A 27,828-nucleotide genomic window follows, 5' to 3' on the forward strand; every position below is an offset into this window, starting at 1 on the left:
GAATTTTAATTTTTTGACTGACACAAGTCTCGCAAAAGGATTAGGGCATGTTTCATATTTGAAGTAACTATGCGTAGGGGTGAGCGCGGTGCGGTTATTAGCCAAAACCTCACCACTAACCGCAAATGCGGTTAATCCATTTTCAAAACCACATGATGCGGTTATTTTTGCGGTGCGGTTAGGCGGTTATTTTTTCGGTGCGGTTTTGTTTTTTCTGTGTTGCGGTTATTAACCACATAGATTTGGTGCGGTTATTTTGTGTGGTTTTTAACCACAATTTAGAGCTCAAATAGTTTTAAGAGTTCAAACATATTACTTGTAATAATAAAAAAAAACCATAATGTATAAGACAATTAAGTATTTAACTTAAATCACAAACAACTAATATCTTAAAAACGTCAAATCAATAGTAATTAACAATAAATATCTTAAAATTGTCTAATTTCATCCTTTTTATAAAATTAAACATAAGAAAAAACAAACACTTTTGTCTTCTAGTATTTTATCGGTCTTTCATTCATGAAACTTGTCTTATTTTTAATATTTAATCCTCCCTAATAAATAAGGATCTTTTTGCCATATGTCACATTCTCATTTATTTTGCCACATCTAATTTTGTGGTTATTTTAAATTAACTTTTATTCCACATGTCATTTTATGAGTTTTTTATTTTATTAAATTCTAGATAATATTTAAATGCAATAATAAATGCATATCAATTTCATGAATGAACTTTCCTTCTAATTTCAAAATTATTAAATTAAAGATTCATTAATTTTCTTTATTTATTTATCTAAATTATTTGTTTAAATTTACAAGAGAAAAAAAAAACATTTTAATTTTTATAATTCAATATTTTCTCACTTTTCTTATAAATCCATACTTCTAAAATGTTTAGAATTTTGTATTTATTTTTTCTTTTAAATTAACCCATGTAATACATGGGTCTCACACCTAGTAAATTAATAATTGATAAAAAAATTGTATATAATATATGCGGTGCGGTTTTTTTTGCGGTTTTTGGAAACTAATAACCGCACCGCATCGCAAATTTGCATTTTTTGGAAAATAGAAAACCTCACCATCGGTTTTTATTGCGGTTGCAGTTTTTCGATTGCGGTTTTTGCGGTTAATTTTAGTTGCGGTGCGGTTTTTGCTCACCCTAACTATGTGCATATTGTAGGTAAAAACACCACTATATTTTGGTATTACATATTTAAACAATAAGATCTATCAATCATATTTAACTATATAGTCAACAATCCTATTAGTTATATTTTTTTCTTTAATTTTGTTCAAATTAACCAAAATAAAAATCACCAATAATTGCTACAATGTCGATATTCTTTCTATGAAATAGTTTTTTCTTATGATTACTTAACTAATATAATTAATCAATTTAACACAAGAGAATAATGAGATCAATAATTCAGAAATGTTAAACATATGGACTAATCTATTGATAAGTTGTGTAGATGAAAACAATAAACTTGGAAAATAATAATCACAATCTTCTACTCTAATAAATGAATGTTTTTTTTGCCACTTGTCATACTCTTATTTAATTTGCTACATGTAATTTTATGGTAATTTTAAATTAATTTTTATTCCACTTATCATTTTATGGTTTTTCTATTTTATTAAATGCCAAATATTATTTAAATGCCAAATATTATTTAATCTAATAATAAATGTATATCAATTTCATTAATGGACTTTTCTTTTAATTTCAAAATTACTAAATTAAAGTTTCATTAATTTTCTTTATTTATTTATTTAAATTATTTGTTTAAATTTAAAAGAGAAAAAAAAAACATTTTAATTTTTATAATTTAATTCTTACTTTTCTTATAAATTCAAACTTCTCAAATATTTTGAATTTTATGTATTTTTTTTAAATAAACCCATATAATACATGGGTCTCACACCTAATAATTAATAATATAACATCTTATTAAACATATTTATCTTTTTACACATATTTATCTTTTATCAATATCATTATCATCAGTTTCATAGTATTCGAGTATTATTTGACGTTTACCATGCGTAATATTGGACAGATCCTTTAATCCATCTGCACCACCCGTCGCCGATCCCCACCAACTTCGATGTCCGCCGTTCTCCGTCAACCAACTTGCAGAAAAACCGATCGCCGCCGCCTGTTGATTATCGCAACCTTACCCTCCAATCTCCATCCATCCTCTCCGGTACCTCTTTCCCCCAATTATTCTGTAGTTTCCAATTGTATATATGGGTTTGTATCTAGTAATCAGGTTAAATACCCTTAACCCACCTATCAAGTTCCCCATTCTTCAATGTGTATCAATAGTTTCTCGTTGAATAGGGTTTTTCGATGTGATCATTATTTATCGAATTGTGTCAATTGTGTAATTCTTATCATTCGGTATGCTAATCTCGAATTATCGAATACTATTGATAATCATAGCTCCTGTTCTTAGCTTCTTCCCATTTTAGAATTAGGGTTCATACTTGATACTTCCTACCCGAGATTATTCTTTCTATGGATCATGTTCCTGTCGAAGTAATCGGCAACATACTCTCCCGTCTCGGGGCAGCCAGAGACGTCGTAATTGCTTCAACGACATGTAAAAAATGGCGAGAAGCTTGTCACCGGCATCTCCATATGCTCTCCTTCAACTCCGACGACTGGCCTGTTTTCCGTGATCTCACAACCAGTAGACTCGAAATACTAATCACCCAAACCATCTTCCAAACCAAAGGATTACAAGGTCTCTCCATTTTAATGGACGACGTCGACGAATTTTCAGCTTCTGCCGTCATCGGGTGGCTGATGTACACAAGAGAAACATTGCGTTGCCTCTTTTACAACGTCCGTACAACTCCAAATGTAAACATTCTCGACATTTGTGGTCGACAAAAGCTCGAACTGTTAGCTCTAGCTCATAATTCAATCACTGGGGTTGAACCAAATTACCAAAGATTCCTTTTTCTGAAATCCCTTTCTCTAAGTTACGTCAGTATTTCATCATTAGATCTGAATCTACTCCTCACAGCTTGCCCCAAGATCGAGTTTTTAGGGCTCATAAGTCCAGAAATCGCCATCACCGATGCTCAAGTAACAGTCGAATTGACGAGTCAGACATTGAAGAAAGTTTACGTGAAAGCCATAAGTTTAGACAAATTCAGTCTAGAAGCCGACACCCTGGAGAAAATACACCTCGAAGATTGCGCATTTGAGCTTTTTGAGCTTTCTGGAAAGGGAACTTTAAAGCAATTCAAAATGCACGATGTAAGTATCCTCCATCTCGACATTTTCGATCCTGTGGATGACCTTGAAGTAGTCGACGTCAGCAATTTCACAGTAATTTGGTCAAAATTCTACCAAATAATCTCAAAATGTTCAAAATTGAAAACCCTTCGTCTCTGGAACGTGGTATTTGATGATGAAGTTGAGTTTGTTGATTTGGAGTCGATTGCTGTGTGTTTTCCGGATTTGAGGTATCTTGCATTGAGTTATGATTTGAGAGATGATTTGAAAGAAGGTGTTCTTCATTATAGTTTGCAGGGTGAATCTGCATTTGAGAATGTGAGTGTTTTGGATCTTGGATGGATGATTCTTGATGAACATTTTGTGGATTGGGTTGAGTGTTTGCTTAGAAGATGTGGGAGATTGAAGAAGTTGATTATTCATGGAGTTGTTTCAGAGTCTAAAACACATGTAGAGTGTCATATGTTGGCAAGTTTTACTTCTTCCATTGTTCAACTTATGAGAAAATACATTCATGTTGATGTTCAGTTTGTATATGAATAATTTTTTTTTACCAAAGAGCCCCTTGTTTGTGCTATTAGGTTGTGTGTATGTTTTGGCTCTTGCATTTTGAGTTTGTGTTTGTTAATTGGAATGTGGGTTGACGGGGTGAAAAGGGTATTTTTGTCTTTTTATATATACGGAAGATGTGAACACATGTCTTTAGATGAGAACACATGCCTTTCCCTTTCTTATTTTTTATTTTATGGGGTGCGATAACGGAATTACACATTTTGTTCTGTTGACAACAACGAATTACAATTTTTGTTCTATTGACAACAACGTTATTTCTGGCTTAATCCCAAAAGTCAAAGCTCAAGGAAGACTTGATAACATTTTGAAATGAAATGGTCAAGAAGGGTTAAAAAGTCTCTTGATGTTGTATTATTTGATTATCTTGGTTTTATTGATTGAAAAGGATGGTAATTGTTAAAGAAATAGGAGGGTTGGAAAAAATTCAAGTTTTTTTGGGACTTAGATTAATGCATAATTCTGTCCAAAAGATATCCCTTATTAATGCAAAATAAAGCATACTTATGAATAAGGTGATTAGATGAGTCTTGCTACTAAATAAATTATTATCATTGTCATTTGTCAGTACCCAAGTCATATGGTTAAGAGAAGGGTAAAAAGTAAAATGTAAATAATTCTTCTCACATGTGTTATTGTATATCTTATATTTTTTCACTTGTTTGGTTCTTTAAATTACAATTGTTATTATGTTAAGAGAGTTTTCCTTTGTTAAAACTCATTGAAGACTTGTTTACTTTGTAAAATTAAATGGGTAAGAAAGGTTGAAAGGTCTCTTAAGAAGCTAATATTTAATTACCTTAGTTTATAGATCGAAAAGGATGGTAAAAGTTTGAAAAAATCGGGAGGTATAAAATAATCTCATAATAATATAACTTAATGCCATTGTTAATAGACTTGAATATTAATAATATGTCTAATACATCTTCTTAATTGGAGGAGTAGGTGGTAAAATTGCTGTGATAATATTTAAGTAAATTTTTTATAAGGACTATTTGATAACAAGAAGATACATGTAATATATAGTACATGTAATGGATAACAAGAAGGTACAAGTAATATATTAATACATGCTCGCCCTTTTGCAACTTGTTTGCGGAGAAAATTGATATCAATTTCAATATTATTGTGAAGAAACTCAATATTACTGGGAAGAAACTCAATAGCTTGTTCCCAACATAATCAATTCTTATTGAATCAAAGAATCATATTGTTTTCACATACTCTTATAAGAAAATTCATCACTACCAACCACCCAAACTACTCTCAATTCTATTCTCACATACTCTTACAAGAAAAATCATCACTACAAACCACCTAAATTACTCTCAATACTATTCTAATCACTCGAGAGTTAATTTGAAACTAAGAACAACCGAATATATGCCTTAAAGGTTACAACAATACACTGAGAAAATATGATAAGAGACAATTTATGTGTATAGTAGTTGAACTGAATAATATTTTTTGACAGAGAGTGCGGTTATATCTTTAAACCCTAATTTATCCGCATCAATTTAACTCCAAATATTATAATATAACCCCTATGATTATTAGACTTCCTCAATTTGTCCAACAACTTCACAAGTTAGCTCCCATAACCTCCATCTTTTGTATATTGCATCACAATCCTCAATTTCTGATCAAATACTCAGCAACCATTATTTCAATAATACTTTTCACTTTAAACTTGCACTAACCATGTCAAGTTAGATCAAGACTTCATGTTTTTTTTTCCTTTTCAAATTAAAATCGAATAATATTAAGAAATAATAATATTTAGTAACAATTACCATGAAAGAAAACGTTTTTATATCAAGTTGATAAATGGGACATGATAATGAAGTGGTGGTACCAAGGGAAATGTGTATCATGGTGGGTTTGACAACCATATTGAAAGTTTCATCACAATCAAATCCAATTTGTTGACCACGATCATCATAGACAAGGCGTGCCTTGTGTTGTTCAAATGAGGCATCCGAGTTGAACTTATGGCGAATATCCATATGATATTAACCATATATGGGTAGTTCATTGTTGTTGATAATTTGTCTCTAAATTCGAAAAAACAGACTTTGTTGGACGCAATTGTGTGTATTTATATATGGTATATTTGAATGTTCAAAAATAATAAAGTTGATGTAACGTGTAAAATGAGACAGAGTGATATTGTTGATTCCATCAAAGGATTTTCTTTTCTTTGGTATTCGAATATGAATATAAAATGCACTATGTATTGGGTTAATTGGTTGCACAACCCCATGAATATTTTGTAATTGGTTTACTCTAGCATCTTAATAATGCATTTTTTTGTTTTTCTTTTTAATATATGGTTGACTATTTCAAATAAAATATTAACCATATATGATTTTGGAACAAAATCTCAAGTATGATTCTCGGTGAGATCTTGGAATTCTTCTTGCATGTCACACTTTCAATGCCCATCAATGGATTTTAAGGACTTCAACCCAAGATGCATACTGTCCCTTTTCTATCTATAATGTGATAGGTATGAAGTTCTTTATATTGTTGATTGTGAACTATTGATTCTAATGGAATTTGTGTAGGTGCTATTCTTGTCATCGTGAGTTATGTACATAGAGTAGTCTGGAATGGTGTGTAGAATATGATAAGACTAAGGGGTATGATCACTACATGTCTACAAGAAAAGTAACATTATATCATTGCAACATCATCTTCACCACATCTTTACAACCACACAACAAACCATTGAAAATTGTTAGGCTAAGAAGTATGGTCACCACCAACCTATTAGAAATGTGCTGCCAATTCAGCGCCACATCAGCTCTACTACATGTTCACTACCAAACCACTAGCCATTGGAAATGGTTACCACTCAACATTATTTATCTTTTTATTTTTTTGTTGACATTAGATTAAATGAAAAACATAATTATTAAACATAAAAAATATTTTATTAACAAAAATTACATTAAATTGAAAAAAAACATAATTTATAAAATTAAATAACATTTATAAATAATGTGGTTACCAGTCCACATTATTTATACTTTTTTTTACTTAAATTAAATAAACAAAACATAATTTTTAAAATTATGTACACACACACACACACACACACACATATATATATATATATATATATATATATATATATATATATATTTCAAATTACCAAATCAATTAAACCCCCAAAAAAATTACTTTCATATTATCAAAACCAAATTTAACTCACAAAAGTATTAGCCCACTAAAAATAGTCTAGCCCATTTAAATTTAACTAAGCTCATCCTTTTTAATTTAAACCCTATTTCCTACTTTCATACTCACCCATTGCCTCTTTTCTCCTTCTTTTTCTTCTTCTTTGCAGCCCTCCATATTTCTATAATTATTTTTCCGACGAGCCTCATTCGAGAATTTCCAGCGCCTTGCTTCGTTGACGACGGGCATTTGACCATTTCTAATAAACGAATCTCATTGGTCGTTTGCAAAACTACTCCCTCATTAGTTATTTTTGCGCGTGGAGCTAGGGGTGTTGATCGGGTAAAATTTTCGGGTTTCAGGTAGAATGGGTCGGGTAGTTCGGGTATTTCCTTAAAATAATAATACAAAATATCCGACCTATATTGAAATTCGGGTTCTCGGGTTTTGGGTATTCGGGTTTTAGGTTGGGTTGGGTATTTTCGGGTATACCCGAAAATTATTTAAGTGTCACCTATTGATTTTTTTTAAATTCTTTTTTGCATTTCAGTTGCTTTAATAAAAAATTGGGTAACAAAATATTTCATACAATTAACAAGTACATATACGATAACAATATAAGTTATTATAATATGTTATGTGATTTTTGTATTCCATTTCAAATTTTGATAAAAAAAAAAACAGTTTATGGAGTACATGATCAATGTTTGATCAAATTTGGATTAACCAAACATGTTACATGATTTAATGCAAAAGGTGAGTATATAAAAGGTATAAATAAAAAAATTTAGCATGTTATCTAAATTTCAAGGACCAATTATATAGCTATATTTCAATTCACAAAGAAGAAAATGACAAAAAACAAACATGTGCATAGTTGAAAAAAAGAAACATATCCCTAGTGCAAAAAAAAAATGAAGGGGAATCTAACATCTTATCCATTTTCATTATATTTGTTGTAACATTTTGTTCAAAACTTCATTTCATTTTCAACATTTTCTTTTGAATTTATTATATACCGTTCAAATAACGAAGCCATATAACATTTGGTTTAAACTATAAGGAACACTAATTATGTAAAATAATGATACAATTTTAATAGTTATTATAACTAGTGTATTAATTAGTTCTTTTTTCTAAATCGGGTGTTCGGGTATACCCAAATTTTTGTAAACCTACCCAATACCCCACCTATTTAAATATCGGGTTACCCGATTACCCAAATTTTCAAACCCGAAACCCGATTTACCCTACCCGATCTACCTGAATTCAAAATGGGTGAGGTCGGATAATCGGGTATTTTCAACAAGCCTACGTGGAGCCAGTCATGCCACAACACGCCCACGCTCCTTGGAGGCGGTGTTCATGTGTGGATAAAGGTGATATGTTGGATGTCACACGTGCTTTCCTCTCCCATAACGGATAGCCTTACCACTCCACCTCATTATATTATTTATTTATTTATTTTGATATTACATTAAATAAAAAACATACTTTTTAAAAACTAAATAAATATTTTACTAATAAAAGTAAAAAAATTACATTATAAAAAACCTACATTACAAACTAAAAAATTAAAACTTAGAAATTTAAACTTACATTACAAATAAAAAACATACAAATTAAAAACTCCATAGATAGATAAAAACATAGAAACTAATCGCTATACATTGCATTGAATTTTTTAAAATGTTTCTAGATTTTCCGAAGCGATATCCGGTTGATAATATGTGTTCAAAATTTTAAGACCATTAAGTGCTAATTTTTTGGTAAGAGATTTCTTTGTACTTTTTATTTTTTCGAGAAAAGGTAGATTTTTGTCCATTTTCCCGAAAGTACTTATTCGATACTTCTTTTTCTAGATTATGATGTCACATGTTTAGCTTTGTCATTTCCCGTCGGTCGAAGAAGGTGGATTTTCAGTTGGCCCTTCCCCTCGGTGTCCTTCAAGTCACCACTGAGGTCAAGGCCAAAACTAACATTTGACTCAGATGTTTTCAGCCTTTTATTTGAGTCGGTGGTTGATTCAGAACACATCTACGGATGAAGAACCAATTTTGGACCAGTATGACAAACTAGCCACACTTTTTGGTGGCTTAACGATTACCGCCATTGGTTAGCTAGAATTGATAGCATGCGGTTGATAACATATTGAAATCGTTGCTCCAACTTTTGTGCATATTTTTAAGATTTTCAAAAGACAAAATTGCAAGAATGGTCCCTGTTGTATGTCGAAACTAGCAACTTTGGTCCAAAATGAGTTTGGCTTACAAGGATGGTCCAATAGTTTCGTTTTGTTGCGAGTTTAGTCCAAAAATTTTATAACTTTTTATAATGACGGATTTAACCTTGGTATTCCCCCTTTTTCAATTATTTTATTACATAAATAAAAAAAAGAAAAGAAAAAAATCTCTTTGTCTCTCTCTCTCTCTCTCTCTCTCTCTCTTCTCGACCTCCCTTTCATCTCCAACTCATCTATCTCCCTCGTTTCTCACTTCTCTGGCGAAGAGAGCCACCACAGTCGACTGTGGTAGCTCCTCCACCTCCCCCTGTCGTGACCCACCACCATCCAACATCCTAAATCCAAATCCACAATGGGTGTTATTCGTTCTTGATTTGGATCTGAAATAAAACCCAAATCCAAAAGTTGAAGGTAGGTATGTTCTTGGTTCCAAATTTGAAACGAAGATGAAGAAGGGTAGATCTAAAACAAAATCCACACACAAAACCTTACCTGAAACGAAAACCCACCATCGATTCGAAGAGAAACGAAAACCCACCATTGATTTTGGATCTGAAATAAATCATTACACTTGTTGCCTCCTATTTTTCTTTCCTTCCGGCGAGAATGAAGAGAAAGGAAGATGGTGGTCGGAGGGAGTGGCAACATTTGGTGGCGGGAACTCACAACAGTAGCGGTGGCAGCAAGCTGTTTAGGTGGCAGAGCGACGGGAGGAGCTGGGTTTCCTCCTTAGCGGTGTAGTATGACTGGAGAGAGGTAATGAGGGTGGTGAGGTCATGTATGGTGGTGAGAGGTGGCGTTGAGCGACTAGGACAGGCGGAACAAGGATGGCAGTCGACGAGTCTCCTTCTCTCGTCATCGTTGCAGATTCAAAGGGGGGATGGATGGAGAAAGTCGGAAAAGGCAGTGGTGGTGTTGTGACAGGCGAAGAGGTGGTGGATGTTCACGGTGGTCACAACAGCAACACCACCGGTGTCAAAAGCACTGGTGCTCCATTCTTTGTTTGTGAAATAGGGACGAAAGGAAGAAAGGAGATGAATCAGAGAGAGAGAGAGAGAGAGAGAGAGAGATTTTATTTTTAGTTGTTTTTAACTGTTGTAATAAAAGAAAAATGGAAAATAAAATAATAAGGGGCAAATCAGTCATTATAAATAGTTATAACATTTTTGGACTAAACTCGCAACAAAACAAAACTATTGGACCATCCTTGCGAGCCAAACCCATTTTGGACCAAAGTTGCTAGTTTTGACATACCATAGGGACCATTCTTGCAATTTTGTCTTTTCAAAAACACCATTAAATTAGGTGCAAGCCGCTCGTAGGTTACACCATTTTCTGTTGACCGCATCGTACGCCCGTATGAGCATTTTTCCATTTCCACATGAAAGTTGTGTAAAACACGATTCCAAAAACTTTCTCCAGATTGTGGGTTGCATGTTTTTTTGTCTTCCGATATAGATATCCATGTTTTTGCTAACGCCATTTCCTTTTGTTCGTTCCAATCCCGACTACCTTTATTAGCATTTTCTTTCCTTTGTCTTCTTCTAGGTGATGGTTGAGTTTCTTGAACCCTTTCGTCGTTGCCATCATCGAGGTTTGTAGTTTGAGTTTGATAAAATGGGACTTGAGTTTAGGGTTGAGATAGTTGTGCTTGAAATTGTTAAGGTTGAGATGATTGTTATTGAAAACCTTGGAATTCAGAATGATGGAATTGTAGTGATATAGGTTGTTGGTAGTAATTTGTGTCATGTAAATGGTTGGTGAATAAAGGTTCTTGCTGAATTGACGAGATTAAAATATGCATATATCTACCAACATGCACAAATGGATCATTTGGGGGTGTTTGCGGTGTTTGAAGTGGTTGGAGTATTTTGATTTTAATTCATAACTTAATGAAAAATATGAAAGTATAGAAAGAAATGGATAGGAGTGAGCATTTGGACCGGTGGACCGGACCGGACCGTTTTTTTTTCGACCCCTGGGGCGGTTCTCGGTTCTAGGAATCCATCAAAACCGGTCCGGTTTTTTTCCCGGTCCAGTCCGGTTTTTACCGGGTTTAGAACCGTTAGACCCAATTTAAAAAAAAAATGTAATCTGTGAAAATTTTTAAACAACCATAACTCATTTGTTTTAAATCGGATTGACACGTGGTTTTTTCCAACGTTTAATTTACAGTTTGTAGATGAATTTACACTATAATTTTGTTGATTTTGGTATTATATTCAATGAGTTACAATCTTTCAAAGTTGAGCTATCAAAGCTGAAAATTTTCAGCTTTTCAACAAGATTTTTTTTTTTTTTTTTTTTTTTTTTTTTTTTTTTTTTTGTAATTTGTAAAATTTTTTCAACATCCATAACGATCATTCGTTTTAAGTCGGATTGACCTGCAGTTTTTTCAACATTTAGTTTACAGTTTGTAGATTGTTAGACACTCATAGGTCTCTCATACGTTTCCATTCTTTAATGTGATTTTTCATCTTCTTGTACTTTTCCTTATTCTCTAAGGGTTGTATATGTAAATTATTCTTATTATAAAATGCTTGCTTTTCCACCGTATTTGGTATGGAGACTCTTTCTGTCATGGTATCATTTGCCTAAAGATCCTATTTTTTCTCATTTCCTTCTCTGCACGTTTTCTTTTTCGCTCTTCTAATCCATGGAAGGTTCCACCTCTGCCGATACTCTCCTCCCCATTAACACTCTTATGCATCTCATTACTATTCGCCTTTCCCCCTCAAACTATTTGTTATGGAAGAGTTAACTTATTCCTCTCCTCACACATCAAAGTCTGATGGGTCACGTTGACGACACCTCCTGTGCTCCACCCTCAGAACTCCTCGTTGATGACAAATCCTCACCAAATCCAGCGTACTCGGTATGGCTTGCTGCTGATCAGCGCACTGTTATCATCCTCCATGCCTCTCTCACTGAAGAGGCATTCTCTGAAATTATTGGGCTGGACACAGCTCGACAAATATGGGTTGCCCTTGAGACCGCCTACAACAACTCTTTTATCGAGCGCATTCAAAACCTACGCGATCAGCTCTGCCAACTGTCTAAAGGCGCCTCTACTGTTACTGATTATGGTCGTAAATTTAAGACCATTTGTGATCAGCTATCGGCGATTGGTTATCCCGTTGAAGAATCTGATAAGGTTCATTGGTTTTTGTGTGGCCTTGGCGGATCCTTTGAAACTTTTTCAATTGCTACTCGAGCCTCTCGGTCACCCCTCCTCTTTCGGGATCTTCTTGCGCAGGCAGAGGGGCACGAATTGTTTCTCAAGTCCATTCATGGGTCCATCGCCCCACCTGTTGCGTTTACCGCTCTGTCTCGTGATACTATCTCTAACCGGGGTCGTGGTGGTCGATCCTCCCGTGGCGGTCGTGGACGTGGTCGCCGTCCTCCGCACTGTCAATTGTGTCGTACAAACGGTCATTATGCTAATGCCTGCCCTCGTCTTGCCACCTATGCCACCCATGCTCCCGCCTCTGATGCTGATCTCGCCAAAGCTTTTCATGTCCAATGTCATGTTTCTTCCGTCGGACCGGATTGATATGTTGATTCCGGTGCGACGGACCATATGACATCTACTTCTTCATCGGTGACTCAAACCGCACCCTATTCAGGCACCGACCAGGTTACTTTTGGGAATGGTCAGGTTCTTCCCATCTCACATGTTGGTGACTCCTCTTTTAATAATAATATTAGGCTTCGGGATGTATTGGTCATTCCTAAGATTACCAAAAATCTTTTATCCGTTAGTAAATTAACCATCGATAATAATCTGGATGTTTTGTTTTCTCAACCTTATTTCTACATTCAGGATCGATCAACGCGACAAGTTCTCGCTCAAGGTCGGTGTGAACGTGGCTTATATGTTCTCTCTACCAGTCCTCGGGCGTTCTTTGCCTCCACCAAGTCAAAGTTGAAGGCGTCCTTTGAATTGTGGCACTCTCGGTTAGGACATGTGTCCGTTGACACCATTTTACTTTTAAATAAACAGGTCCATTTGTCTGCGGAGCCTGTTTAAGCCCATAGAGAGCTTTGTTTAGACGACACACATGATGAGGTAAAGTTGGATCCTGAAAGCCCGGTGGTTGCTCCATGTATACCAGCTCATGCAACTCACCATTAAGAAAAGCATTGTTAACATCAAGTTGGTGGAGTTTCCAGTTGTTAAGAACCGCCAGTGAGAGCACAATTCGAACAGTAGAGGCCTTAACCACCGGACTGAAATATTTCAACTTTTATACCGAACAACATTGTTAACATCAAGTTGGCATGTGTCATAGATGAATTTAGAGTATAATTTTGTTGATTTTGGTATTATATCCAGTGAGTTACAATCCTTCAAAGTTGACCTATCAAAGCTGAAATATTTCAACTTTTTAACTATTATTTTAGACTATAATTCTGAATTAAATGTATTTTTGACAGATAAATCATATGAAAGGGATCTTGGTGAACTTGATTTATATGTTAGTTGCTTTTATTTGGAAAATTAATTTTGCAAGTTTTAATATTATAACATCAAGGTAGATTAGTTATGTATAAACGGAAATGTAATCATTTTTACAAGTTGTATCGTATCAAACCCAATAACATATTTATTTTAACGAGTTCTATCAAACCCAAAAACTTACTTTAACGACTTGTACTCTATGCAATTAAAGTTGTACCAGTCCAAAAGGGTCCAAGAATCGGAAAACTCGGAACTGGACCTGGATCTGGACCCGGACACGAACACGGACACGGATACGTCTCATCCGGTCCGGTCCACGGTCCACAATATTCTCCATAACCGGTCCGGTTCGGTCCAAATGTTCACTCCTAGAAATGGATGTGTTTGTAGTGTGAAATGTATATAAAACTGTTGGTATTTATAGGTAAACGTGTTATGGTTTAAATATAAAAAATTAATAATTTTTTTATATACCAATGGATATATAGCAACGGTCAAATATATGACCATTTCCTCCCACCAACACTAAAAGAGCCGGAATCGGTGTATTTCTCGTTGATGATAGCCTTGCTGAGTGCAAGTGCTATCTTAGATCCGCTTCTGTCTTCATCCGTGATATGCTTAGTTCCACAACATGCCTACGCCTTATTGGGTGGTGTTCACGACTAGGAATAACTATTGGTGATTTTAGTGTCACCATGTCATTTTAAGTAACTGGAACCAACATGTGAGCTAAGGGGCTTCATGATTTGTACTCTAATATATGTACGGGGTTGTGCGAAGTGCACGCATGTATAAGATCGAATCAGAAGCCGGTTCAACGACTAGTCGGGGGTCCGGGGGCAGCGCCCCTTTGGCGGGGTCTAGGGGCAGCGCCCCTAGCGGGGTCCAAAGGGCAGAGCCCCCGCGGGGTTTGGGGTAGCGCCCCAAAACCTCACCGAATTTTACATATGGGAACATAATGGAAAATTCAATTTCTTGAGGGTGATTATGGTAAAACTAACGAAACTCGTTAGTTTTTGGTAACCCTAAATCCTCATTAAATCTAGATTAACATTGCTTGCTTCCAAAGCAACTAATGACGGCCCAACCCTAATGAAACCCTAATTATGTTTAATATATAAACAACTCTTCCTCTACAGAAGTGGGTTACGATCTTAAGCTCTCGTTTTCATCAGACTTTCACAGAATCCTCTAGCATATTGACTTACATCTTCTGTGCCTAGAAATGTAAGTATCCACTTGGATTATCCTAGACTGAATTTCTTGTAACCCAGACATATGGTAGAAATATCAGTTCGGAAAGTGATATCACGATCCAAGTTGGTATCCAGATCTCCACCACAAACCCTAAATTTCCCAGCAATAACCTCCAACTCAGATTTCACATGTGGGGATACTGATTATACCATGTCCATGCCAGATAGCCTAATTGAATAAGGAATGTGTAAAGGGAGATTGATTTCCAAGATGGGTTAGGGTTCAAGATGTATCAACAAAGTGATTGTTGATGATGAGTAAGTGGGAAGAAAGATTAGAAAGACAAGAAATTGTGAAACAAACCTTTGTGAATTGATGGTTGATGAGATCGATGACAACGAGTAGTGGCTAAGGTAGAAAGATAAGAGGAGGGGGGGGGGGGGGGGATACTGTTGATCTAAAATGTCGGTTTTGAACTTTTTTTTCATTTATTATATTTTAACAAACCTATGTATGCAATTGGTAATTTTTTTTTTATGTCATTGTTTTGTTAATACTCAAATCAAAATCAAAACAAGAGTAACGCCTAACCTATGATCCCCTGTATCGACAACTTTATTTCAAAGACTAATTGAATTTTCAATCAATTAGCTAAACTATATTATTCCAACAACTCTTTATATCGTTTAGCCAAAAACACTTTGATATGATAATATAATAACTAAAAAACAAATAAGTCATTTTACACCCATTTAACAGCCAATATGAGGGATGAAAAAAGTTAGAACGTCTTTAAGGGAAGGAAAATATTAAAGACTTCTATAAGGAACATAATCCATAATATCGACAATGTTTATAATATACTCTATACATAATATTTGTTTTGACAAAGATAAACTATTCTAAAAAGTATTGAGGTAGCCTAATTTCTCAACTAACTACAGAGATAAAGAGGACAAGGAGCTTTTTAAATTATTCAAATGCTTATTTTTGTCCAATTTTAAATTTTGTATTATAAAGTTATCAATAATTTATTGCATATATTTTAATGTTATAATTTTAATATTTTTTTATTTATTAAAAATGATATTTATATTGCTAGTTGCATTAAGCGAGTGTCGTGATTAAATGTAACACCGACTCATGAGTTATAAAATAATATTACTGTCATTTTTTAATAAATTCTATAGACGGGATATTCTTTATTAAATTTGAACTTATCTACTAGCCTTTTATTTTATAAAAAAACAGCGAAAATATTTATAAATGAAATATGTGGTTTTTAAAAAAATCGAATTCAGTCGTGAACTTATTTTTGTCTTCAAGGATGCTCTATAAGGTTTGAAAACTTTTAATGAATGGTTCTTTTGGGTCACTTTGTAAAAATGGACCCGTTAATTGCACTTACGTGCAAAGCATGTAAGGATAAATTTGTCATTTCACTTAATGCTCCCGTCTTTATATGCTTGCAACGACCAGAATTAATGAACCGTCTTCTTCCTCCTCTTAAATAATTCTTCCCATGTGTCAAACTCAAGAAAATAATGGTTTGCATGTGTAGAGCTCAAGCAATGAAGGTGACAATTTTCGAGTTGTTCAAGGTTTAGTGGGAGATGTGTGTTTTTTGGTGGGTTGACCCTCCAATGTGTCCTAGGAAGTGGTGGTGATTTTGCTTAGAGTCATGAATATACTTTAAGATATGGCATGGGTCCTACATTTTGAAGTGTTAAAAGATGAAGCTGCTCATACTTGTTTCATGGGTGTATTTTGTTTGATATTATTACACCCATTAATTTTTAGCTTTTGTATTTTAATTTTCCTTTATGTTGGTAGTTTGATTTCATGTTGAACCTTGTTGTACAATTTGCAAACATGCTATAGTTTTGTTGGTTGGAAAGGAAAGGTGTTCTGGCTACATTTTGTGATGCAAATGTTTATATATATATGAAGGCAAGTTGTATATATGAAAATCAAGGTAATTCAATGGTAAATTTGTATTTATGTGTGTTGACCAAATTTTGGATGATTAAATACATTAAGAAACACTACATTATACAAAGTCAATTGACAACTAAATATAATAACATACTACCAAAACCTATTAAACAAATGACAATGTAAAATTGAAAACAAAAAATAATTACTTCAAAAATAAAATAAAACACATATTGATTACTATTGTGTTTAGATATGAGTTGTTTAAAAGAAACAATGATGATGAAAATACGTCATCAATATCACTATACTTAAGAGGTCAAATCATGTTTTTTTTATCTACTTTAAGAAATCAATCAATTAAATGCAAGCAACATCCTCACTTACACCACCCTTTCAACGACCTCTTCCAAAACCTACGCCTTCAACACGAACAACGAACAACTAGAAGCTTTCATCAAAAACTAACTCCGCCAAGAAGACCTCAAGCAAGATATGAAAATCATGATTGAAAACCTCCTTCAACAATATCAGATTCCCAACAACAGTCTCACGGTTGCTTGCAACAAAATACATAAGGAGTTCGACATTAGAGAAGAAGAAATAGACTTTGTAAAAGATTGATTTGTATTAAAAATGTGTATTAACGTGATTACAGAGGAATATATATATATATATATATATATATATATATATATATATATATAAAATAAACATATTTACACTCTAACCCTCTAGAATCTAATATATATATATATATATATATATATATATATATATAAAATAAATAAACATTTATTTTATATATATATATATATATATATATATATATATATATATATATATATATATATATATATATATAAAATAAACATATTTACCTTTTGAGTTTGTAGACCCATTTGTAGTCAACAACATTAGAATTTGGAACATGAGGAACTAAAGACCAAGTACCATTTCGTGAAAGAGCCAAATATTCCTCTGCCATGGCCTGGCGCCATTGAGGGTGTTTGTTAGCAGTAGTAAAGGTGGCCTGTTCGGTTTCAAGATAGGAGATGTGGGTGTGGTAGGAATCCTACCATAGGATGTGACATTATAAGGTTTAGTGGGTTTAGGATTAGGGCGAATGTTGGAGGGTCGAGAATTGGTGGGGGTTTGGGTAGAAGAAGGTACGTATGGATGGGATGGGGTAAGGGTATTGGGGCATCTATGATAGGTATATAAAAGAGGGGGTCGAGCTGGAGATGGTGGTGCTTAAGGTGGTGCGGAGTTAGGTGTTGTAGATGGCAGTGTATTTGTTGATATGGCGGTATCAAGAGTAGGTTAAGATGATATGTAGGGATTTGGAGTGGGTAAGATGGGGTCGGTAGGGGCAATATTTTTTTACGGGAAGGATTGTTTGTGGAAGGAAAAATCTGGTTTGTGATTAAACACGTGTTCAAAATGTGAGATGTTGGAATTTGTTTGAGATGGCATTCGATTAATGAGATAAATGGTTGTGTCAAAAGCAAAATGCCAAAAATATTGTGGAACACGAGATTAAGAAAGTAAAGTAAGACCAGTTTCAACCACATGACGGTGACGTCGCTCAACAAGTCCATTTTGTTCACTCGTGTGCGGGTTTGAAAGATGATGAGCAATACCAAGGGATGAGAAAAGATGAGAAAATTCTGAAATTCACCTCACCAGTCCATTTGAATGGACTTTAATTTGGTTTGGAATTGTCGTTTGTGACAACCGTCAATTTCCGGTTAAGTTAAAGTCAAATAAAGTCAACAAGTCAACAAGTCAAACCAGTTAACTCAACTAACCCTTGTGTACTAGGGCTTACGTTAGGTGATTACTATACAACTCGCTATTCTAATGAGAAATCATAAATTGAAAAGTCTATACATCTAGAATTCCTTAACCTAAAACTGTGGTAAGTAACGAACCAAACCGATAAAACAATGTTGCATACTCATCGGGAGTGTGTAAGATCCTTAAACATGGATTAACAGGGCTTACAGACGTTGCGTTGCGGAGCCAAGCACTCAAAAAGTTCACAAAAGAAATCTCTCCACGTATGTCAAATCTCTCCCAAATCTCTCCACATATGTCAAATCTCTCCCAAATCTCTCTAAGTATGAGAAATCTCTCCACATATGTCAAATCTCTCCCAAATCTCTCTAAGTATGAGAAATCTCTCCAAGTATGAGAAATCTCTCCAAGTATATGAAATCTTTCCCAAATCTCTCAACATATGTCAAATCTCTCCCAGATCTCTCCAAGTATGTGAAATCTCTCCCAAATCTCTCCACGTATGTCAAATCTCTCCCAAATCTCTCTAAGTATGAGAAATCTCTCCCAAATCTCTCTCAAAAGTTCCTTAAACTTTTTATAGTCTTTCGGGCCATCCCGACCCGTAACCGGGTCAAAAAAAGCTCGAAAACGGAAGTCTACGCGAAAATCAGCCTTAAGGAGCCGAACCCTCTTAGGAACCGAACTTGTCAGAAGCGAAGATGTCTGAAGCGAACTACCCTATCTTGGACCCGAAGGCTCGCATAGACCGAACCCGAAGGTCCCTTCGCACCGAACCTCGCCTGAGCACCGAACCTCCCTTCGGACCGAGCCTTCCCTTCAGCTTCGCTCCATTTTGCCTTCGGGCTATTTTGCTCCAAGCTAACCTTCGGCCCAGCAGCAGCAGTAAGGATCGAACCTCGGCCCAGTACCGAGAGGTCTCGCAGAAAAGCTTCTTCTTCCCGGTTTTCGACTAGTTTTGCGTTTTAGGCCCGTTTTTAATTGTTTTAACGCGGGATTTTCACCCAAAACTTTATTTTAACATATAAGGCCCCATATTTATTAATTAATCACATTTTTGGGGATAAATCTTATCCAAGAAGAGTGGGTGAAGTACAAGAGGTGGAGTGTTGACCTTTCTTTGTTTTATGACACAAGCAACCACCCATACCCCCTCCATGACCAACCCACACCCCTCCCCACCATCCCTAGTCATGTCAATGTCCTTTATCATCATTTCCATCCATTCTCACGTTCCAAGAGCTGGGAAAACTCACCCTCTCTCCTCACTTCACTCATTTTCTCTCATTTCCACCAAAAGATCAAACACTTTTCTGTCAACTCTTCTCTCTTAATTTCGAGATTTCCAAGGCATTTTCCAAGGCTTTCCTTCTACTTCTGGTAAGTATATTCATCATCCATATAATTATTCCACTTCCTTCTACTCAAATCATAGATATTTTACACAAACATCATCACATTCATGTTAGATCTTCGAACCTTCAAGACATCTTCTTAGTTTTCTTGAGTGGAACACTCCCTTTCTCCATCATCCATCTATTGAAATCATATAAGGTGATTTCATACCCCTACATTTTCATGTTTTTCTTAAGTTTTAAGGAGGGGAATACAAGTTAAAACACCAAGAAAATAACTAAACTTTTCCAACAGCTTTCATCAAGAAAGTTTAGCTCCATTCACAGACTATTTTGGTCAACTTAAACATTTTAGTTTTATAAACTGTATTAGATGCAAATAGTTCAGGTTTATACCTTTAAAATGAATACTTGCACATCTCCATACGATTTTTCTACAATTTATGGTGATTTTTACAAAACTTCCAATCATTTCAAGAGCAAATCCGGACCAGTCTATGATTATGGACATTTTCACACAAGTTGGAGGTCATTAAAAATCATAATAAAATTTATGAACAAACTAGACTCATTTCCAAAATTATCAGAATTCACGGATTCTAATTTGGACCTTTGATGATTTTTCTATAAATTTTCTAAGAACAATAATAGAAATGTTAACACTAGAAAAATGCTATCAACTTCATCTGCACCTTGTAACTTGTTGAGCAAGGTGTGTATCGTTATGTGAATATATGTTTTTACATTACATGTCATTTCCTCTTGGTGTATTGGCATACATCAGAAAACAAATGGATTTTTACCTTCATAAGTATGGAAATTAATTAGTTGTTATATTGCATGTTATTTCATTTTAGTAAAATGTATATATACTTATCGGTAAACAAAAGGGTTTTTACCTTCACAAATACAGTAGTTAACCATAGTAAACAAAGTTATAACTATTACATTTAAACGTTTTGATAAACTATAATAGGTATGGTTTATGTTTCCATTAACACAACAAACACATTTCAGAAGGTTTTATTCCCACAGGAAAAGGTTTTACACTCACGCACACCACACGTAAACTTGTTAACTTAAATTGTGAGACATTCTTCTCAGTACTCCTAGAGTACGGGTTAAAATTCATGGTAGTTATAACCAAAGTCTCTTGTAGGGAGAACGTGATAGTTGTGTATAGATCTATATTGGGTTTGACACCCCACACCTTGCTGCTAGCTACAGTGGGACCTGCAGGTCCACGGGTGACAAGTGTCATAGCATTCTTTCGACGCCTGAGAAACGTCGTGGCAGGTTCATTCAGTCATTGTATGGTTATAGCGACTCACACAGGGAGTTAACAACACATAAAGTTTACGGGGATTTTCATAAATCAAAAGGGGTTTTATGTCGATTTAAATTCACTTTTTATATCAATAAGTACAGATATTACTGTACACTTTCGGTCTTGGTACTTAAGACTACGCATCATTCATTACAGGATTTTCCTCAAATCAAAAAGGGTTTTATGTCGATTTAAAACTACTTTTATATCTTTAAGTATGGCAAATACTTGTTTATTCTCGATCCTGGGATTTAGGACCACATAACTTTTATAAGGAAAATATTGGATTTTTCTTGGTAACACACAAAACATTACAAAGAACGGTTTCCAAACTCTTTATCTAAAAAGCTTGTGAATTCACCAACTTAATTGTTGACACTTTTCAAAACTACTTGTATTCTCAGGAAGTCAACGAAACCAAGTAACCACAAGCTTTTGAGGATGGAACGCTACGGCGGTGAACAACTATTTTTATATCATGTCGTGATCAATCATTGAAATATGTAATACTTGAAACCATGTAATTCTTTTCTGATTATATTTATGATTGGTTGTATTTACTTTGAGCACTATTATACTCGTTGTTGTGATACTATACATGAAGTCCTCCACCCCGAACGTTTCCGCCATCTTTGGTTTGGGGGTGTGACATCGTTCGACGGTGACAAGAATTTTTTTGAAAGTGTTGTTGGGGTGCAAAGTTATTCATTCATGACTTTGTAAATGTTTGACTTTTGTAAAACCCACTTGCATGTGGAGTATTAGCCTTGTGACACATGAGAGATAGAGAGTGAGAGAGAGACTTGTAAACACCTCTATAAATAGTGGGTTCATACCACTTGTAGAGGTGTGCTTGAGAGATGTAAAAGTGAGTGTGTAAGTGTGTGTTATTTATGTAGTCTAGATCTAGATCCTTTTTGTGTAACACCATATACAATCAATACATCTCTTAAACACCCAAATCACCATGTTCAATTGTGCAAGCTTTAATTCCGCATGCCAAACCATGTTCTTATGTCACTACAATTGGTATCAGAGCTTGGTTTTCACGATCAACGTGACTTTTGAAGAACGATTCTCGGTTTGGCAACTTTTGTCGCAACTTGAGCAATTTTGGTGAGTCTCTCTCTTTGATCTCTCTTATTTCATTGAATTCGTGTGTTACGTTTTTAAAATTTTTGATCGTTTGACTCAATGGATCAAATTTTCTTTGAAAAACCCCATTGATGATCCAATAAATTTTTCGTTGATCAAAGCCCGATCCATTCTCAAATCTGTTTGTTTGATTCGATTCTAATTTTGCAATTGTTCATTCTAATCTAGTTTTAGCCCAAAACTATTTTAAACTTTGTTACTGTTCATCTGAACAAAATCAAGCCCATATTACAATTTGTTCACAATTTGATGTCACACATTTATTTGAGCCCATCAGTTGAGATGTTATTGTTCATAATCCATTTATGAGCCCATAAATTCATTTACATCATATGATCAATAAGACTTGTTCTAGATCTAGTCGGACACATCAAATGGTTGTACGTTTGAACTCATACGCATCTGTTCTTGCTTCTTAATCTATTGCGTTTGAATGTTCTTCTCAATTTCTTGATAATTTTTTCTTTCTTTCTTTGGATTGATGTCGATCAATGATTAGAATAAGCTTTACGATTTCATATGATTCATATATGATGAAATCGATTTTATATGAGTCATATCTTTGAAATTGGAAATTGGTACTTTGATTTTGATGAAATTGTTGATCAAGAACACTTGAATGTGTGAAGAACTATTGAAGGAACACATTTTGATCTGAAATTGGACCTTAGATTCGTCAATTTCGTGTTTATGGTTCGTTGACTCTAAAAAGTCAAACTGTGAAAAAGATGGAATTCAAGAGATGAATCGGTGAAATCGTATGATGATATTGATAGTTACAAGTTGAACATGGGCTGTGGATGTCGAAACTGAGTTTAATTTGGGTTTAAATTCGAAATTGGTTGGAATTGTATTCTTGATGACGAACACTGTGTGTTGTTCATGTTTGCTTATTAAGCGAGATTTGGAATTCAAATGGATGAAATCTGTTGTGTGATGTTCGATGATTGATGCTGATGAAAAACGAAGGGTATGTTGGAGTCGATGATTTTATTGATTTGGTTTGAGTTCGCAAGATTGATTTGTGCGAGTTCATTTGGTGTCGATTGAAGTAATGAACGAACATATTGATTTGTAAATTCGCATCTGGGTCTCAATATCAATTTCGCATGAGGTTGTATTGATTGGGGTTAAAAATGCGAAGGCTTTGCTTCTATGTTGTTGATTGGGTTTGGAATTGAAGGTTTGTGTTGATGAACGAACCTTGAATTGTGAATGAAATGCGAATGAAGAAAATTTTGTGGTTGATGGTCAAGATTCGCATTTGGTTAACTGGTTTGAAGGCCAAGAATGTTCGCATACAAAGTATTGATTTGGTTCATTCTGTGAGTTCGCAAGAATTTGATTTGTGCAAGTTCGCATCTGTGTTTCAAAAGCAGTTCGCATTTAAAATCAAGAATGTTCGCATTTAGTTAAATTGGGTTAGAGATGCGAAGTCTTCTCATCCATGGTTCGCATCCGTGTTTCAGAAACGTGCGAAGAATTGACAAAATTGAGGAAGAAAACACACAAGTTTCGAAATTAGTCCCTAAAATTTCAAAAACATGGCAAAATTGATCCAACTTCGCAAATGGGGTCATAAAATGAAGAAATTGCAGAAATTTCAATTCTTGTCCTTGCAGTTTGTGCGAATTTACATATTCTACCCAGTTTCGCAAATGGGGGTGTGTTTCGCATATTTGGCTGTTTTTGGCGCAACGGGTCACTGCAGAATTTTGAAATTGACAATTTCTACCAATTTTGAGAAATTTTGTCAAAGGCGATCCGTGAAAGAAGCTAAAAATTGAATATTTTTTGGATTTTCTGGATTGAAGCACAAAGTTTATGCCACATGTTAAGGGGGAGTTTTGACATGAAAATTTCCAAATAGAGCACGTTCTTTTTCCTTGGAGTTTTATAATCAAATTTCGATTATAAAAAGGGGGAGAAGTTTTATATGGAAATTCGAACTTGAATTTTTCATATTACACGGATTTGAAGACCGAAATGATCTTGAAGTTTTGAAGTCTACGAGATGATGCAATTGGAAGTTCGGAAGTGATGTATTCGAAATGGGTTTGGTTTATTGAAGATTTTTGGGGTGTGTTTTTATGCGCAACTTTGGGTGATTATTTGGAGTTTGGAATACTCTTGATCATTCCTTGCTGCTCGGCTTATATGGTCTCACATCCTAGAGCCCAAATTGAAGAGTCATGGAAGAATTGAAGATTGAAGTTCGTTTCGACATGTGTCACCTTTGAGGCTCGAACCGCGTAGTGCTTGATTTTGGAAGATTTGAAGTGGGTCATTCATTCCTAACTTTGAGGGGGAGAATGTTACGGTGCAAAGTTATTCATTCATGACTTTGTAAATGTTTGACTTTTGTAAAACCCACTTGCATGTGGAGTATTAGCCTTGTGACACATGAGAGATAGAGAGTGAGAGAGAGACATGTAAACACCTCTATAAATAGTGGGTTCCTACCACTTGTAGAGGTGTGCTTGAGAGATGTAAAAGTGAGTGTGTAAGTGTGTGTTATTTATGTAGTATAGATCTAGATCCTTTTTGTGTAACACCATATACAATCAATACATCTCTTAAACACCCAAATCACCATGTTCAATTATGCAAGCTTTAATTCCGCATGCCAAACCATGTTCTTATGTCACTACAAGTGTCATAAACATTAGATTTGGATTTTAAAGGAAAAATTCACATAAAGCGAGAAAAATGATCAACACACAAAGAGGTTGAGCCATCAACGTAGCCAAAGAGGTTGTTTGTGACCAGGAAGGGTTGTATCATCGTCTTCTAGTAGCCATAGTTGCTCGGGGATAAAGTAAACCCAAACTTGTGAGAGTTGTGGGTGGTCTTCTCTAACCCTCTAGATTCTAATATAATATAAAATATCGTCTAATAAGAAGGAACAAAGAAACTAGAATGCACCTCTTCAGCTCTTCCTTCTCACTCGAATCAGTCTCAGAACATGTACTCTTGGATGCCAAAAGGGCAGACATTGTCCTTATAAAGTCGCTATACCGCTCCATGGAACTGCTTCAAAAGTCAATCCACACCTACAAAAGCAATGTTGCAATTTCTAGCCAAAGGAAACTGGACCGTGAATGAATAGGTGAAGAAATTCTTTTGCGTATGAAAACTACAACTTGTTTTTTTTTTTTTTTTTTTTTTTTTTTTTTTTTTTTTTTTTAATTTTAAGGTCACCAATACTTGTCATGTCTTTTGTATATCTCATATGGAAACTTCTTATGTAATATAAGAAAATATGCATTCCTCTTTTGTCTATCTCCATAAATAGTCAGCCAGACGTTTAAAGGACCAAGTGGTTGACACTTCAACATAACAACCATGCATAATGACATATGTGATTGAAACTTAACAAGACCAAATGTTTTCTTCATGACGAACTCTATAAATCGATTGGAAACGATGGATGGGAACGAACTGAGAACTGATATGATCGATCAATGGTTGATAGCGAAGTCAATATAAGAGGGTTGGATAAAGAAGTGAACTGCGTAAATGGTTTGTTTGATGTCAAATGGGAAGGCTGTTTGAGATCATTCGCATCAATCGTTTATGGTTGGGACGAATTGTAAAATCGATGAATTCGTTTTCTTTTAAGTTTTGAAAAGTCGATTTTCGTTTGTTCATTGGTATTAACTGGAATGAAGATTCGCATGGTTTGGATGGATGTCAAGAACGAACAGATGATGTATGTCAATTGTTGATTTGGAGTCGGGAACTCGATGTGGTTTTGATGTCGATGGGTATAAGGAGGATGCGAAGGTGATTAAGGTTGATATTCGCATTTGGTGAGACAATTTTGTGGTTGATGGTCAAACAAGATTCGCATATGGGTGAATCAAAATCGAGTTCGCATCTAGGTTTCAAAAGCAGTTCGCATTGGGTTAACTGGTTTGAAGGCCAAGAATATTCGCATACATGGTCAAGAAAATTCGCATCTAAGATTGATGAGTGAGTTCACATATGCAAAAGTTGTTCATTCGCATCTGTTTTGCAAGTGATTTGCGAAGATTAGCGTGCGGAGAATTTGACTGAACGTGTGAAGCGTGTTACTGTGAAACATTCACGAATTGGGAAGAAGAAAACAAATATTTTTGAATTGGGTCCCTAATCTTTTCACGAAATGACAGTTTATACCCAACTTCGCAAATGGGTAATAAAAGCTGAGAAATTGCAGAATTTTCAGTTTTGGTCCCTACAGTTTGTGCGAATTTACGCTTTATGCCTGGTTTCGCAAATGGGCTAGAGTTTCGCATATTTGACTGTTTTTGGCGCAACGGGTCCCTGCAAGTTTCAGAAAGTGACAATTTCTACCCGGTTTTTGAAAAATCTTGCAACTTTCACCCAAAAAGTCAAAAAATTTCATAAATAGGAAATTTTTTATGGCTTTTTCGTGATTGTTTTTCCGTGCAAGATTTTTGGTGATTCATTTTTGGTACACATCAAGGGGGAGTATTGTATTGTCTATTCCTCGGGCGCTTCTCATCCTTAGTGGGTTTTATAATCATTTTTTGATTATAAAAAGGGGGAGAATGATGGGTATTCGAAGCTTCTCGGGTTTGTCGAATATTCGTTTGCGGATTTGAAGACCGGTGTTACTTCGAGGGGGAGTTTGGTCTTGATCGCGCTAGCTCGTTGGAGATTAAAGGCGGACATCCAATCCTAACTTTGAGGGGGAGAATGTTAGGGTGCAAAGTCATGCTTGGATGTAGTGTTTTAGGCTTACCCTCTTGTATGTGTAAATGGGTTGAGTTTTTCCTATAAATAGGAAGTGAGTGACTCCCATTATGTAAGTGAATCCATTTGGAGTGTTAGACTAGAGAGAGAAACTTTATACAAACCCATTTGTATATTCTTTCTAGATCTAATAAGAGCTTACAAAGATTTATTTACTCCTTGTGTTCTTGATTTTACATGATGATTCACTAGATCTTTCTAATTTCGCACATGCCATCATAATCAACACCACTACATTGAGGATCCATATATATCCATGGTTTTGAGCATCTCTATCTACATTTTACATTTTAGTTGTTTGAATCTTAATTACATGTGAGATATTATTGATAGGTTGTATAGGTTACAAAAATTGATGTAGTGGAAAATAACTTAACTCTTAAGTTTACATGCAACCTAATTGGATATATGTTTTCACTATTGGAAGCGATAATCCATGAATATCAAAGAACCCTATGAAATCCTTAGTATTTTTTAAAATAAAAAATAACTTAGGGTTTACATACCTTTTGATTATTCTTGTAAATAACCAATGAATTACTTCTTCAATAGCTCTTGGAATCAAACACCAAAAATCTCATGCCT

At 34.8% G+C, this 27,828-nt stretch overlaps 1 pseudogene; it reads left to right on the plus strand.

The window, feature by feature from the left end:
* The first annotated feature begins 2,006 nt into the window (after window positions 1-2,006).
* On the plus strand, window positions 2,007-4,020 carry LOC145058699 (F-box/LRR-repeat protein At1g67190 pseudogene; annotated as a pseudogene).
* The last annotated feature ends 23,808 nt before the right edge of the window (window positions 4,021-27,828 follow it).

Source organism: Lactuca serriola, chromosome 6 (genome assembly GCF_051521515.1).
Source record: "Lactuca serriola cultivar US96UC23 chromosome 6, Lser_US96UC23_V15, whole genome shotgun sequence".
Taxonomy (NCBI): Eukaryota; Viridiplantae; Streptophyta; class Magnoliopsida; order Asterales; family Asteraceae; genus Lactuca; species Lactuca serriola.